General features: G+C 45.2%; 1 protein-coding gene across 25 annotated transcripts in view; it reads right to left on the bottom strand.

Moving 5' to 3' along the window:
• Nucleotides 1-4,291, bottom strand: part of MAP4 (microtubule associated protein 4) — a 204,940-nt gene extending 200,649 nt beyond the window's left edge. For 9 of the 25 annotated variants that reach the window (XM_077859047.1, XM_077859048.1, XM_077859049.1 and 6 more), the window contains exon 1: nt 3,791-3,973. The gene's annotated coding sequence lies outside the window, so the exon portion shown is untranslated. Of the gene's footprint in view, nt 1-3,790; nt 3,975-4,185 lie in introns of those variants that run through there. The other 16 variants (XM_077859066.1, XM_077859068.1, XM_077859069.1 and 13 more) reach the window with 7 other exon arrangements.
• Nucleotides 4,292-16,120: the final 11,829 nt, after the last annotated feature.

Genomic DNA, 16,120 nt, shown 5'->3' with positions numbered 1-16,120 from the left:
TCTGCTTCTCCCTCTCCCTCTCCCTGTGTCTCTGGCCCTCTCTCTGAGTCTATGAATAAATAAATAAAAATCTTTAAAAAAAAAAAAAAGAGAGGAGGAAAGAGAAAATCAATGCCTCAAATATGAAGGGTCAAGAACAAAAATTTCAAGAGACAGGGGAATCCCTGGGTGGCTCAGTGGTTTAGCGCCTGCCTTCAGCCCGGGGTGTGATCCTGGAGTCCCAGGATCGAGTCCCACATCAGGTTCCCTACATGGAGCCTGCTTCTCCCTCTGCCTGTGTCTCTGCCTCTCTCTCTCTCTCTCATGAATTAAAAAAAAAAAAAAATTTTTTTTTCAAGAGACAAAGGATGAATCACAAAATTCAAAAACAAAATCGGTAAAAAGAACAAGACACTGAAATCAGGAAGACCCCTCTCTCTGGGACGCCTGGGTGGCTCAGCCGTTGGCGCCTGCTTTTGGCCCAGGGCGTGATCCTGGAGTTCCAAGATCAAGTCCGGCATCAGGCTCCCTGCATGGCACCTGCTTCTCCCTCTGTCTCTGTCTCTGCCTCTCTCTCTCTCTCTCATGAATGAATAAATAAAATCTTAAAAAAAAAAAAGGGAGGGATCCCTGGGTGGCTCAGCAATTTCGCGTCTGCCTTTGGCCCAGGGCACGATCCTGGAGTCCCAGGATCGAGTCCCACATCGGGCTCCCTGCATGGAGCCTGCTTCTACCTCTGCCTGTGTCTCTGCCTCTCTCTCTCTATGTCTATCATAAATAAATAAAAATAAATCTTAAAAAAAAAAAAAAAGAACTAATTCTGACTAAAGCTAAGTCACCTATCTTGATGTGGGTGAGAGGTTCAAACCACACAAGCCCCTCTTCCCACAAGGGAATACTCACTTCCACACACCCACATACACACACACACACACACACCCTATAACCAAAATGAAAAACACAAGGCAGTATCATTCCCAGCTCTCAATTCATTTCAAGCAATCCTGGGAAACCTGTCCTACTCTTAAAGCCAGAGTATGAGATTAATTAAAAGTTTTCATATCCTCAATAAAAAATAAAAATAAAGCTAAGCCACCTAGACGTAAAATCCAAGTGCTTCCTTCAGTGTCAGCAAACAATGGAAAATGACTTTGGGACGTCTGGGTGGCTCAGCGGCTGAGCATCTGCCTTCCGCTCAGGGCATGATCCTGAGGTCCTGGAATAGAGTCCTGAGAGGAGCCTGCTTCTCCCTCCACCTATGTTTCTGCCTCTGTCTCTCATAAATAAATAAATAAAATCTTAAAAAAAAAAAAAAAAAAAAAGAAGATGACTTTTTAATATGTAAACTTTCAAATTTGAGAATTTTAACACAGGTAAAAATGTGCTAAGATGACAAATATATGAAAGATGGTTAGGGCAGCCTGGGTGATTCAGTGGTTTGGGGCCTGCCTTTGGCCCAGGGTGTGATCCTGGAGACCCGGGATTGAGTCCTGCATCAGGCTCCCTGCATGCTGGAGCCTGCTTCTCCCTCTGCCTGTGTCTCTGCCTCTCTCTGTGTCTCTCATTAATAAATAAATAAAAATCTTAAAAAAAAAAAAAAAAGAGAGATGATTTAAAAATTTTTGAGATGGAGTGAGAAAATGTTTTTAGAATCCTCCCAGCACTGTCAAACATTAATGTATGCATTTCTTCAATGGGAAATGGGAGACTCACTAGGATTCAGTAACTTGATGAAAACATTCCCTAAGAACATGCAGGGCCCTTAGTCCCCATTCTATAATCAATTGCCTTTTTATTACTGATTTGTCTGCCCAGAAACAAAGATTTACTAGCCAGTGGATAATTAATTCCAATTGTGTACAGGGCACTTTATACTTTCAGTGTCAGTAAACTAGTATCTGGTTTATCAGTCTCTGGTGAGATTACTTTTCATGAATAAATTCTCAAGTGCTTAAATCACCCCTGTGTGAACCAAAAATTTCACAGTTTCTGAACTACTGTTGGGGGGGGGGGGGTGGTCAGAGAGACCTTGATGTGGATGCCAGTTCTGCCACACAACTATCTGTGTGACCCCTTATTCCTATCAGTCTCAATTTCCCCATCTGTAAACAAATACCTACGACTCGGTGCCTGGAAGATGGCAAGTGCTCAAAAGGTGATTAGCTCTATTATTTTTAAGCCAAATTGGAGAGGAAGACCACCACTGATGTAGAAGCATTTCATCTGAAAAGGAGAAGTCTGGACCATCAAACCACTTCATTGGAAAGACCCCCTGAAGAGAGATGTCCCATTCCAGAAAGGTGAGAAGAGCAAAGTTAGAAAGCTTCAAGTAAAGTACCTGCTGCACTGTAAGGTTCTCGCTTAGCAACTCCAATGTTGTCTACCAAACACCCAGCCGGTAATAGTTAGAGCATGACAACTGTTCACTCTAAATCCATGTGCTCAGCTTGGATTCAGAACTGATTTATAAAAATAGCTGTTGCTGCTGCTCTTTGAATCTCTTTGAGCTGATGACTGGGCAGTGTTACCCTATAGGCCTAGAGCAGCTGTATTCCCTCACCACACCCATTTCTCTGCCTACCCAGCCGAGCTGACGGCACCCCCCCCTCCCAACGCTGCAGTAAACTATTCTCCCTCTTCCTGGGCTGAGTGAGCAAATTACAAGCACAAATATCCCCTGATGCAATGCCACAACCATCCCTGGGAAAGAGCAGAGGCAGTTGCCAAAAGCACAACAGCAGGGAAACTGGGCGGGAGAGAGAGAGAGAGAGAGAGAGAGAGAGAGAGAGAGAGACAGCAAGAAACACTGCAATGCTATGCAGCCAGGGAGAGCGAACCGAGAGGCCCTGGGGAGCAATAGTGTAACTGAACCAGAGGAGGGAAAGGAGAAAGGGGGTTTCCAGGAGAAAGCTGGGTAACACTAACCTTCCCGAGAAGCACGTTTCACACCCGGGTCTGGGTCCTAAAACACAAACCTAAGCATAATGACTGCCTCTTCCCAAAAGTAGCAAATGTATTTAATTTACACGTTCCTGGGTGGAAGCAAAAAAAAAAAAAAAAAAAACAACGTTCCCCCACGAGGTAATTTCACCAAAAAAAAAAAAAAAAAAAAAAAAGAGCTCGGGCAACACCCTAGCGGAGAAACCTGGTCCAAGTGCTAAATCACAATCTCAGCTGTGGGTAACGTTCCCAACTGCCCCCTCCAGGTCCCTGTCCCAATCCTCCCGTCCCCACCCTTGCCGCGACGGCTTCGCCCGCCCTGCCGCAGCCAGACACAACGCCAGTCCCCCAACAGTGCCAGAGGGAACGCTCGCAGGGAGCCCAGGCGGCGGCCCGGTTCTTCGGACCGCCCCTCAGCCCCGCCCGTAACCCCGGACGGGGCACGCCACTTCACATCAGCCCCACCTCAACTGACCCCCCCTAAATCTCACGGAATGACCTTTGAGTTCTCCTGCGTCCCCGAGCCCCACCCAGGGCCGCAGACCGCAGACGACCCCCGCTCTGCGGGCGCAGCCCCATCCAGAGCCTGAGGCATGCCGCTCGGCCCCACGCTCCAGACGCCCGAAGCCGCGGTCCTCTCAGCCCGCTTGGCCCCAAGGGCACCCCGGAGAGCGCCCCGAAGCCTGGAAGACCCCGCCCGCAGGCCCCCCGCCCGGCCGCCACCGCGTCCCCCAGGCCCCCGGCCACCGCCCTCCCCCGCCTCAGGCGGGCCCCGCTGGGTCCCGGGCGGCCGCGGGGCGCGGCGCGGGCAGCCCCCGGGACAGTGGGGAGGCCGCCCCTCCGATCGGGCCCCGCCTGTCGCCGCACCTACCCGCGGCCGCTGCGCCGGAGCCGGAGCCGGAGGGAGCCGGGAGAGGGCCGGGAGGAGCCGGGAGGAGCCGGGAGAAGTCGGGAGGAGCCGGAGCCACCGAGCGAGCCCGTGGGGCGGGGCGCAGGGAGGCTGCCGCTTCCTCGTCGCCCTCTTGAGGGCCGGCGCGAGGGAGGGGCGTCACCGCCGCCTATCCCGCGGGCGCCGCTGCTCGGACCAATGAGCCCGGCGAGGGGGCGGGCGAAGGGCTGCGGCGGGCCAATGGGCGGCGGCCCCGCCGCCTCGACCTCGGCGTGGTAGCGGCGCGAGCGGAGGGCCGTTGGGGGCGAGGGACGCATGGGGGCTTCAGACTACCGCCTCCCGCCCGCCGCGCCCGGGCGGCGGGCGGGCAGACCGACCGTGGCCGCGGCTCTGTGGTGGACGTCGCTTCCTTTCAGAACTTGGGTGCCTGAAGCAGGGAGGATGCGAGCGGCCGGGCACACGCGGCCGGCCCGGGCCTCCCCGCCCGCGGGGCCCGCGAGCTCTGTGACGTAACCTGGGCGGGGCGCGGGGCGGGGCCTGGGGCGCGGGCCCCAGGTCGCGGGAAGGAGCCGTTGGGGGGGCGACTGGGCGGCGGCAGTGGGGCTCCTCGGGGCCGCGCTGCCACCGGCCGCAAATGACGTGGCTGGCCCAAGTTGAAATGTGCCGTGGGTGTACAATGCGCATCGGATTTCTGAGACTTAGTACCAAAAAGATGTAAAATAAAATATTCATAGTTTTATATTGGTTATAAACTGGGTAATTGATTACAAAATTGATTACCGTTTTGGATATATTTGGCTACATAAGATCCATTTAAGATAATTTCAGGACCCCTGGGTGGCTTACTGGTTGAGCATCTATTTGCCTTTGGCTCAGGTCGTGATCCCGGGGTCCTGGGATCCAGTCCGGTGTCATGCTCCCCATAGACAGCCTGCTTCTCCCTCCGCCTGTGTCTCTGCCTCTCTCTCTGTGTATCTCTTATGAATAAATAAATAAAATCTTTTAAAAATCATAGTAATTTCATGTTGTTTTGTTGTTGTTGTTGTTTGCCTTTTAAAATGTGGCCACTAGATGGGATCCCTGGGTGGCGCAGCGGTTTAGCGCCTGCCTTTGGCCCGGGGCGTGATCCTGGAGACCCGGGATCGAATCCCACGTCGGGCTCCCGGTGCATGGAGCCTGCTTCTCCCTCTGCCTATGTCTCTGCTTCTCTCTCTCTCTCTGTGTGTGACTATCATAAATAATAAATAAAAAAAATAAAAAAAAAAATAAAATGTGGCCACTAGAAAACTTAAAATTACTATTTGGGTCACGTTATACTTCTGGATAGCAGAGGTACAGAAGGAAAAGTGATGGCTAATGCCTACTGAGTACTTACTATATTAGGAACTCTTATAAGTATGTGACACCTAATAACTCATTTAGCTCTCAACAATGCTTTACAATTGGTGTTAATGTTCTCATCCTCATTTTACAGATGAGAAACAAACACAGAATTTGGTGATTGACCTAATGACAGCAAGCCAGTAATTAAGACAGTGGCAATTTAACTCAGGCAACCAGGCAATGGGGCCAGGTAGTCAACCTCTAGAGCAAGTTGGGTACCAGAAAGAACACTGGATTTAGTTGAAAGCCCTGGACCTTGAGTCCCTTTGTACAAATCTGGAAACTGCTACTTACAAGTTATGTGAGCTTGTGGGAGATACTTAATATATGTACCTCAGTTTCCTCAACTGTAAAATGGAAATAGTGGGACCTACTTTATTAGGGTTGCTAGGCGGTTCGCATGTGTTGATATATATCAAGGGCTTAAATCGGTGCCTAGCACTTAGCAAGTATTTACAGAGTACTACTCATAATGACTATGAAGGAGTGTTTATAGCCTATACAAATATAAAGGAATGAAGAGTAGAAGGGTAAGTGGAAAAGTCATAGTATTATGAATTTGGAGCCCTGGAAAGAAATTTAGTCTCGTCACAGGGAACTGAAATGACCAATCTAGGTCATAGACCAATTCATGAGGCAGGTGTTGTGGGACCAAACTCAAAGCTTCTCTGCTCTCTCACACCCAGACTCCAAAGCAGGAGAACTACCACCGCAAGCCTGAATTCATTCATCCAACAGACGCTGTGTGAGTACTAGCACATCAGGAAGGGCTACATGGTGAGGGTCAGTTATAAAAAAAAATAGATAAAATAGGCTTCCTGTCCTAGTGAAATTAGTGTTACTTCACACAAAAGCCCACAAATGTTTGTCCAGGCATGAACTTAACTGTTATAAAGGAAACACAGGTGGATGCTAAAAAGTTACTCTGATCCTATCTGCTGCCTAGAGTAATCAGCCCCACTGCCTGTCCCAGGCTTCAAGAGTGGAATTAGCTTTGAGCTCCTTAAAAGTCAGTTGGCTAGGGGTGGGTGCCTGGGTAGCTCAGTTGGTTAGGTGTCTGCCTTCCACGTGATCCCAGGGTCCTGGGATTGAGCCCTACATCGGGCTCCCTGCTCAGCCAGGAGTCTACTTCCCCCTTTCTCTCTGTCCCTCCCCCTGCTTGTGCTGTCTTACTCTCTCTCAAAAAATACATAAAATATTTTTTTTTAAAAGTCATATGGCAAAGAAAATTCAAAAGTGTTGGAATCTTTATTCTTTTTTTTTTAATCTTTTTATTTATTTATGATAGTCACAGAGAGAGAGAGAGGCAGAGACACAGGCAGAGGGAGAAGCAGGCTCCATGCACCGGGAGCCCGATGTGGGATTCGATCCCGCGTCTCCAGGATCGCGCCCTGGGCCAAAGAAAGGCGCCAAACCGCTGCGCCACCCAAGGATCCCTATTCTTTTTTTAAAAAGATTTTATTTATTTTCTGCACACATGTGCACACCTGAGACACAGAGAGAATGAGCAGGGAGAGGAGCAGAGAAAGAAGCAGACTCCCCTTCTCCAGGGCATACCCATCCTCTTGCACCCCTTCTATGCCTCTTCATTACAGCACAGACCATATATGTGGAATTATTCCTGTAAACATGGATCTACCCTAATAGATTGTTTCTCAAAGTATGGTTCATTCTGTTTCCGACCTCCAGTGGGAGAGAACATTCCCTCTATTGCAGAGTACCCAGGATGAAAAACATAGAACCTTAGCAACAGAGTTGGAAGGGATCTTAGCAAACATCGAGTCTTATGTCTAAGGATATATTCTCAAGGCTCTACAAGTTCACAGTAAGGTATTTTAGGGTTATATAATATATGTATTATCCATGAAAAGTATGCTTTATATTTATTCATCCAAATTTGACCAAAATGTTGGCCAGGACACAGACATGAGCAGAACCCAATGGCTTACCGTAGAGACTGCCCTACAGTTTTAACATAAACGTCTTTAGTGACTTTCCATTGCATTAAAATCCTGAAAATGATTTTCAAGACCCTGTGCAATGATGCTGTCTCTCTGGCTCACCTCCTCATCTGCCTTATATCTCACTATAAGCAACATCATCTGCCTTCCTTGTTTCTTCAACTTTCTCTTCTCAGGACCTTCCTCATGCCATTTCCCCTGCCTATCCTAATTTGTAGGTAATTCAATTTTCTGCATAGAAAATTGGGGGAGAGCTACATACTATTATAATTAATAAGAGTTCAGCAAGGTTATTGCATATAAAGGTAATATACAAGAAGTAATAACATTTCTATATACCAGTAATCACTTGCAAAATGTGATAGAAAAAAATAAAATTTATATAATGTATATAATTGTTAGAATTAATCTAACAATAGGGTTGTAAGACATATATAGAAAAATGTAATAAAAATTTTATTTATTTTTAGTTTTTTGTTTTGTTTTCAAGAAAGAGAAAGAGCACAGAGGAGAGGAGCAGAGGGAGAGGAAGAGAATCCTAAGCCGGCTCCACACCCAGCACATAACCTGATTCAGGGCTTGATCTTAGGACCTTGAGATCATGACCTGAGCTAAGATCAAGAATTGGACATTTAGGGACGCTTGGGTGGCTCAGTGGTTGAGTGTCTGCCTTTGGCTCAGGGCATGATCCCAAGGTCCTGGGATCGAGTCCCACATCGGGCTCCCTGCAAGGAGCCTGCTTCTCCCTCTTCCTATGTCTCTGCCTCTCTCTCTGTGTCTCTCATGAATTAATAAATAAAATCTTAAAAAAAATTTCACACTTAACTGACTGAACTACCCAGGCACTCCAAAACTTGACACCTTTTAGAAGAAGATATGTTTATGGAGATACCTTGATGCTCTCAAGGTAGGAATTTCTGGCTGAAATTTCCTGATACCAACGCTTGTCAGGTAAATACACAACTTTTACATACCAGTTATTGTCATGATTTATGACATTTATGTTAGAATTCCATGGAGGAGGGAAATAAAAGTACATGGATTAGGATTTGAATAGGATAAGGTCATAGAAGTAAGAGCCAGAAGGGTCTTTTGGGGTCATTTAGCCCAAAACTTTTTCAAGTGAGGCAACTGAGACATGTTGAAGACCCACAAAAAAGTGGCAAAATCCAGACTTGAACCTACTCTCTGATTTTCAGGGAGGAGTTTGTTGCACTCACCACTTCTTTATCTGTAAAATGCTGTAGCATAGGAGTGCCTGACTGACTCAGTCAGAGGAGCATGGGACTCTTGATCTCAGGGTTATAAGTTCAAGCCCCATGTGGAGTGTAGAGATTACCTTTAAAAATAAAATAGGGATGCCTGGGTGGCTCAGTGGTTAAGTGTCTGCCTTTGGCTCAGGGCCTGATCCTGGAGACCCAGGATCGAGTCCCATGTCAGGCTCCCTGCATGGAGCCTGCTTCTCCCTCTACCTGTATCTCTGCCTCTCTCTTTCTGTGTCTCTCATGAATAAATAAATAAATAATTTTTTAAAAAAGAAAATCTTAAATAAATAAAATGATGTAGCATAGTGATACAGCATGGACTAAACATTATGAACTAAAAACTCAAAAGCTACCTCCTACTTACTTACCTATCCTGATTCCTTTGCAATTAGGATAGCTATGTGCCTCATTGATTGGATAGCTATGTGCCTCATTGATTGGAGCTTTTAAGTCTATAAAAAGACAAACTCAGGGGCTTCTGGGTGGCTCAGTTGGTTGAGTGGCCAAATCTTTATCCAGCTCAGGTCTTGATCTCAGGGTTGGGAGCTTAACCCTACATTGGGCTCCATGCTGGGAGTGGAGCCTACTTAAAAAAAAAAATAAAAAAAAAAATAAAAAAAAAAAGACAAACTCAGCTACCTGGAATACAGGCACACTGCCTAGAGGTGATATAGCTATTTTATCACAGTAAGGACAAAAGCCATGGGCTGAGAGTGAGGAGTAGGAAGACAGGAGGAGACTGAGTCCTTAGGATCCTTCAGCAGCTACACTCCCCCTCTGGACATCCTATAAAAGTGAGTAAAGTAACCCCTATCTCTTAAGCCATCATTAGTCAATAAATCTCCATTGGTGTAAGCCACCATTAGTCTCTCTTATTTGCTGCCATATGCAATCTGACCTGGCACATGGAGTAAAAGCCCTGGACTGTAAATCAAGAAACCCCATTATAGTCCCAGATCTGCCAGAAACAAGCCGTGTGGCCTTGGGCAAACCATTTCCCATCTCTGAGCCTAAGGTTCCTCATCTGCATCAGGGGAAGTAGAACATGATGATCTTTTCACCCTCATTTTCACAGTGCTTTCATTCACTGTGCATGCTACTTAATATGCAATGTGGGACTTCCTTTCCCTGGAAATAAGACTACTTCTTTCAAGGTTCACTAAGTGTTTCCTTGTTCCTATAACTGCAGGACTAGTTACAAAGACCTGTCCCCTTCAAGTGGATGTGATGAAATACACACTTTGGGGGCATTCCCTATACACAAATCCCCCTCACTGGATCCTTATTCCCTCTTCCTTTGGTTAGTTTCATTCATCCATCCATTCCTAGAAGGAGCTCACAGGGGGTTCTGCTCTCAAAGTAACGGAGCACTGTGCCCACCTCTGCCCTAAACTTACTACATAATATCTCCTCTTGGGGCCTCAAACTCATGGTTTGTTAAATAAGAAAGTTGCAGACCCTCAATGGGCACTTCAAGCCCCGAATTTGGAGACTAAATTATACCTTCTCAATTTCATCTCACTTTGGGATAGTGCTTCCCCAGTTAGTAAGTGTTTTTGCTATCTGGTGTTGTAGGTTAGTCTTTCTAGAACTCTAAAATAGGGAGGGCTTTTATTATCATCCATATTCTGAAGTTAAAGAAATAGATAAAGGGATGTGGAGTGATATGCCCAAGATCACACAATTAGTAAGCGGTAGATCTGGAACTAAAAACCACAATATTTGATTCCTTCCTCGGTACTCTTTCCATTACACTATGATTTTTTTTTTTTCTCTTTTCCTTTTCTCTCCAGGATCCACTTCCTGGCTACAAATCACAACTGCTCTTAGCTGTAACTCCAAGATTGCTCAGGGTAATGCCCTCAGCTGTAGGCACTTGGCAGTCTCCCCAGATACTTGAGTTTCCCTCAATCCTTCTTCCATCTACTGTCCTGATTCCAATAAAACCCCTGGTTTCTTCCCAATTCTGACTCCAAGTATCCCATCCCATCTAAGGCTCCACTGGATACATCAATGTCTTAAACCATGGACTGGCTCTATGCAAGCCAATGTACTTGAGGCAACTCTCATTTTGGTTCTGTTACTCTTCTTCACCTCACTCTTCACTCCATCCAACCTCTAATTCATCATCTGAAATCCCTAAAAAGATGGGACGTGGTCAAAGAAGATGGGAACCAAGAGGTCTTTTGAGATTTTCCAGTCCAAAGGCCAAACAGAAACTGTAAATGATGAAGCTGATCGGTTATAATATAAAAGGGGAGATAGTCGCCTGGGTGACTCAGTCAATTGAATATCAGACTTTCAGTTTTGGCTCAGGTCATGATCTCATGGATCATGGGAATAAGCCCCACACTGGGCTCCGAGCTCAATGCGGAATCTGCTTGGAGATTCTCTCTCCCTCTCTCTCTCTGCCCCTACCCCCTCTCACACACACGCTCTCTCTCTCAAATAAATAAATAAATCCTTAAAAAAAAAAAAAAAAAAAAGAGTGGGTTGGGGACTGTGGGGAGCAGCAGAGCACATACTCCAACTCCAGTCAATTACTACCAGTTGCTGGAAATGTGTACCCCTTATGGTCAGAAAAGATGGAGCCAAATTTTTATGTGCAGTATTCTGGTTGCTGACTGTCAGAAACTAAGTAAACATTTTTTGAAATACCCCGTAGAGGCATCTGGGTGGCTTAGTCGATTAAATGTCTGAATTTGGCTCAGGTCGTGATCTCAGGTTCTCTGGATCGAGCCCTGCGTCAGGCTCCTGGCTCAGCCAGGAGTCTGCTTCTCCCTCTCCCTCTACTCCTCCCCGTACTTGTTCCCCCTCTCTCTCTCCTTCTGTTAAATTAAACAAACAAACAAACAAACAAACAAACAAACATGTAGGACAAATATATTTGTGGACTGGTAGCTCTTGGGTTACCAATTTGCAGCCTCTGCTCTGGTCCAAAGCCATCACCCCATGGATAAGGAGGCTGACATCATGCAGCAGATCAGCAGGAGAGAGGGAGGCAGAACCAAATCTCAGACCTACTCAGAGTTCACCATCATCACTCACAAGCCGAAAAGCAACTCTGGCTGATTTAACAAGCCTCTAGTAAGAGCCTGTTCTGGGAAAGATGTTCTGACTGGAAACAATGATGAAAGGATTCTTTTAGAAAATGTCTGCTTTAGCTCCTTGGCAGTTTTTCACTTAGCTTGGGATCACACATTTGGCAGGTTGGGACAAACTATCATACTTAGGAAAGAGATGCTCACATCCATGGAGTTCTTGTGGGCACAGTCCACACTGACTGAATTAGGATTCCAGGGATTTTGCAGGGGAGCATTTTGTAAACTTTTTTTGGGGGAAATAATTTCAAACTTATTGAAAGGTTGCAAGGATAAAGCACCCCTACATGGTGACTTTTAACCTCTAAATACTTCAGTGTATATTCCTAATAATAAAGATCCATCTTGGTACTCTTGGGTGGCTCAGTGATTGAGCCTCAACTTTTGGTTCAGGTCCTGATCCCAGGGTCCTAGGATCGAGTCGCATTGGGCTTCCTGCAGGGAGCCTGTTTCTCCCTCTGCCTATGTCTCTGCGTCTCCCTCTCTCTCCCTGTCTCTCATGAAATAATAAGTAAATAAATAAATGTCTTATAACCACAATACAGATACTCAATAAATTTATTTATTTATTTACTATTTATTTATTTATTTATTTTAGATTTTATTTATTAATCATGAGAGACATAGAGAGAGAGGAAGAGACACAGGCACAGGGAGAAGCAGGCTTCATGCAGGGAGCCCAATGCGGGACTCAATCCCAGGACTCTGGAATCATGCCCTGAGTCAAAGGCAGACACTCAACCACTGAACCACCTAGGCATCCCTCAACTTCAATAAATTTGATTTAACTCAGGAGTTTGATCTAATCTACCATCATATTCCAATTTTGTCACTTGACTCAGTAATGTCCCTGTTTTTTTTTTTTCTCCTCCAGAGTAGGATCCAGTGTAGGATCGAATATCACATTCAGCTGTTGTGGCTCTTTTGTTCCCATTAATGTGGAACATTTTCACAGCCTTTGCATATGTATGTGTGTATGTTTTATGACATTAACACTTTTGAAGAATACAGATCTCTATTTTTTTTAGAATGTATCCCATTTGGGTGTCTGATGTTTTCTCATGGTTAGATTCAGGTTATGCATCTCAGTCTGGAATACTGCAGAAGTGATGGCATGTCCTTTTCGTGGCATCATATCAGGAGGCATGGAGTGTCCAGCTGCCCCTCGCTAGTGATGTGAATTTTAGTTGAGTCATGATGTTTTCTAATTTCTCCAGTGTAGTGTTACTATATTTTCCCCTTGAAACTAATAAGCAATCTGTAGAGAGATGCTTTAAACATGCTTATACCATGCATCTTATCAAAATTATCTCCTATAGGGCAGTTCCGGTGGCTCAGCAGTTTAGCGCTGCCTTCAGCCCAGGGTGATCCTGGAGACCTGGGATGGAGTCCCACGTCGAGCTCCCTGCAAGGAGCCTGCTTCTCCCTCCCTCTGCTTCTCCTCTGCCTCTTCTCTGTGTCTGCCTCTCTCTCTCTCCCTCTCTGTCTCTGTCTCTCTCTCATGAATAAATAAATAAAATATATTTTTAAAATTATCTCCTAAAAAAAAATTATCTCCTAGATTTCACATCCATTCATGAGTCTTGCCTAAAGCAGTGTCCACTGTGATGGTTGCACACTTGTCTGTCCACATTTACCTGTTGACACACAGCATTTTGAGGTAAACTATGCGCCTCCCATCTGGAGGGGTGCTGTTTGGGCCTCTGTCAAAGCATGGGAGATGGAGAGTTCTACCAGAAAATGTATTCTTGTCTAAAGGGAATAGAGGGAAGAGAGAGAGCCTACTTTGCATAGTCATTGAGAGTAGATAAAGGGTGCACTGTGACTATCACCCCAAAGGTTTCAGCTAAAGGAGCTTCAGAGAAGTAAAGCAGCATAGTGGAAGATGCTTCACACAATGTCACTTTCAAATTCTGTCTCTTCCCCTTCATCATGACCTCCAACAGCTCATCTGGACTCTCTTGGCCTGTTTCCTAACTTGTAATATGGGATAATTCTTAGCTCAGAGGCTCATTGGAAGATTAAAAGAAACAATGATCCTATGTTACTGGGCCCACAATGTGTTAAATGGGAGGTGCATATCATATGAAATACGGGAAAATTATGTTGTGCATGAATTATGTTTCATTTCAACAAATTCTATGGAGAACCTACCATGTACCAAGGCATTGTGCTTGGAGCTAGAGACTAAGTAAATCAGTCCTCAAGAAGCTCACAATCCAGAGAAAGAAAAAGATAAACTTAATTCCACCTCTGGGTATTAAGCCAAGAAAATTAAAACGTATATCTACATAGATTTGTTCAAGAATGTTCACAGCAAAAATATTCTTTTTTTTTTAACTGTAGTTGACAATGGGTAACTATATCCTTAATAGCTCCAAACAGGAAACAGCCCAGACATCTATCAACAGGTGAATAGATAAATGAAAATTATAGTACATCCATACAATAGAATACTACTCAGCAATAAAAAGGAACAAACAATTGCTTTCATGTAACAGTGAGTTTCAAAAACATGCTGAGTGAAAGAAGTCTTACGTAAGAGTAGTAAGAGTACACACTATGTGATTTCATTTATATGAAGTTCTAAAACAGGAAAAACCATCAGAAGAGTGGTTGCCTGGGGTGGAGGCAGGATGGAGGTTGCTAGGGAACTATCTGAGTGATGATAATATTCTATATGTTATTAGAGGTTGGATTATACAGATGTATGCACTTGTCCAAATTCAGCAAATATACACTTAAAATTTGTGTATTTCATTGTATTTGAATTTCATGTCCAAATAGAAAAGAACTGTTGGAGTACCTGGGTGGCTCAGTGAGCTGAGCATCCAACTCTTGATTTTGGCTCAGGTCATCATCTCAGGGTCATGAGATTGAGCCCAGCCTGTGGCTCTGCCCTTGGTATGGAGTCTTCTTGGGATTCTCTCCCTTTGTCCCTGCCCCTGCCCCTGCCCTTGCACGCTGCTCTCTCTCTCACTCTCTCTCAAGTAAATAAGTAAGTAAAATCTTTTTTAAAAAAATAGAAAAAAACTGGGGCACCTGGGTGGCTCAGTGGTTGAGGGTCTGCCTTTGGCTCAGGGCATGATCCTGGAGTCCCAGGATCAAGTCCCACATCAGGATCCTTGTATAGTGCCTTCTCTCTCTGCCTGTGTCTCTGTTTCTCTCTCTGTCTCTCATGAAAAAATAAATAAAATCTTAAAAAACAAAAACAAAAACTGGGCAGCCCCGGTGACTCAGTGGTTTAGCGCTGTCTTCAGCCCAGGGCGTGATCCTGGAGACGTGGGATCGAGTCCCGCATCGGGCTCCCTGCATGGAGCCTGCTTCTCCCTCTGCCTGTGTCTCTGCCTCTCTCTCTGTGTCTTTCATGAATAAATAAATAAAATCTTAAAAAAAAAAAACTGTAAAAGAGATTGATTAATTGTATACATCTAGAAGTTTTTAAAGAGTAGTGTAATGATGTCTAGAATTTATTGTGACATGTATCAAAAAATATGGATTAATAATAAATGAATAGCAGCACGGAAAGATGAATAGATACATAATAAAAATAAGCTTGATAAAGTGTTAACAGTAGATACAAGATGCTAGAGAGGTGGGTGTTAACCATAAAATTCTTTCAACTTTGCTATACATTTGAACTGTTTCACAATAAAATGTCAGGGGTGATGAGATAATGCTGTATAAGTCAGACTTTGATAAATGGTATAGTAGAAAAATTGTTTCTGCTGGGGATGGATGGTAACAGGGGTCGAGGACAGTCTCCTAGAGAAGATTTCCAGGAAATGAGCCCAATAGAGAAGATTTTAAAGGCAGAGGAAGGAAAGGGGGGAAGAGGCATGCCAGTGGGAAAAAGATGGCAGTGGGAAAATGCAAGGTCCCTCCAGGAAGCTGCAAGCGGCAGGAGGGATTTTGAGGGCAGAGTGGCAGAAGAGGAAGCCAAGGCGCTGAACTGTGCCCAAGCTGGGACAGCCCTGAAAGATAGACAAAGGCATCTGGCTTTGACTCTGTAAACAATGGGGAGCCACTGAGCTGGATAGGCACACACACACACACACACACACACACACGTGTGTGTGTGTGTGTGTGTGTGTGTGTGTGTGTGTGTGTGTGTTTAAGTCTTTGTCATCTAACAGCCAGGGTAGAGAAAGACCAGGGATAGAGCTAGCGGTGGGGAGAACAGCAAAGTAGGTGGTCAAAGTTTTCTACTACTTTTATTAGTCAACAATGAAGGCAATTTTTTGTGACAGAAAAAATGGTTAAGATGTAACCTTCCCCGAGGTGAGAAGTCTTTAAGTGAGTCAGGCAGATAATTCAGTTGGTCCTAATTCCCAGCTCTCTTGGAATTTTGATCTCCCTAAATCCTTCCTTTTTCCCTCTGAAGCAGTCAGCTGTCAGTTGACCTGCCCTCTGACCCTCAGCCACGGTCTAGAAGATGCAGCTCACCCTTCAGCAAGAACACACTGGGAGTTGGAACTCCTTGTCTGGAAATTGGCTGTGCTGGCCTGCTTGTCCTCCATGATTCTTCCAGTTTCAAGACTTCTCTATCCTGGTCTTCTTACACACAGCCTCCCAGGCTCTCAAACGTTCATTTTCCACCTC

The sequence above is a fragment of the Canis aureus genome, chromosome 19 (assembly GCF_053574225.1).
Source record: "Canis aureus isolate CA01 chromosome 19, VMU_Caureus_v.1.0, whole genome shotgun sequence".
Lineage (NCBI taxonomy): Eukaryota > Metazoa > Chordata > Mammalia > Carnivora > Canidae > Canis > Canis aureus.
Note: the sequence above shows the minus strand (reverse complement) of the source record. Positions and strands in the feature narration are given on the sequence as shown.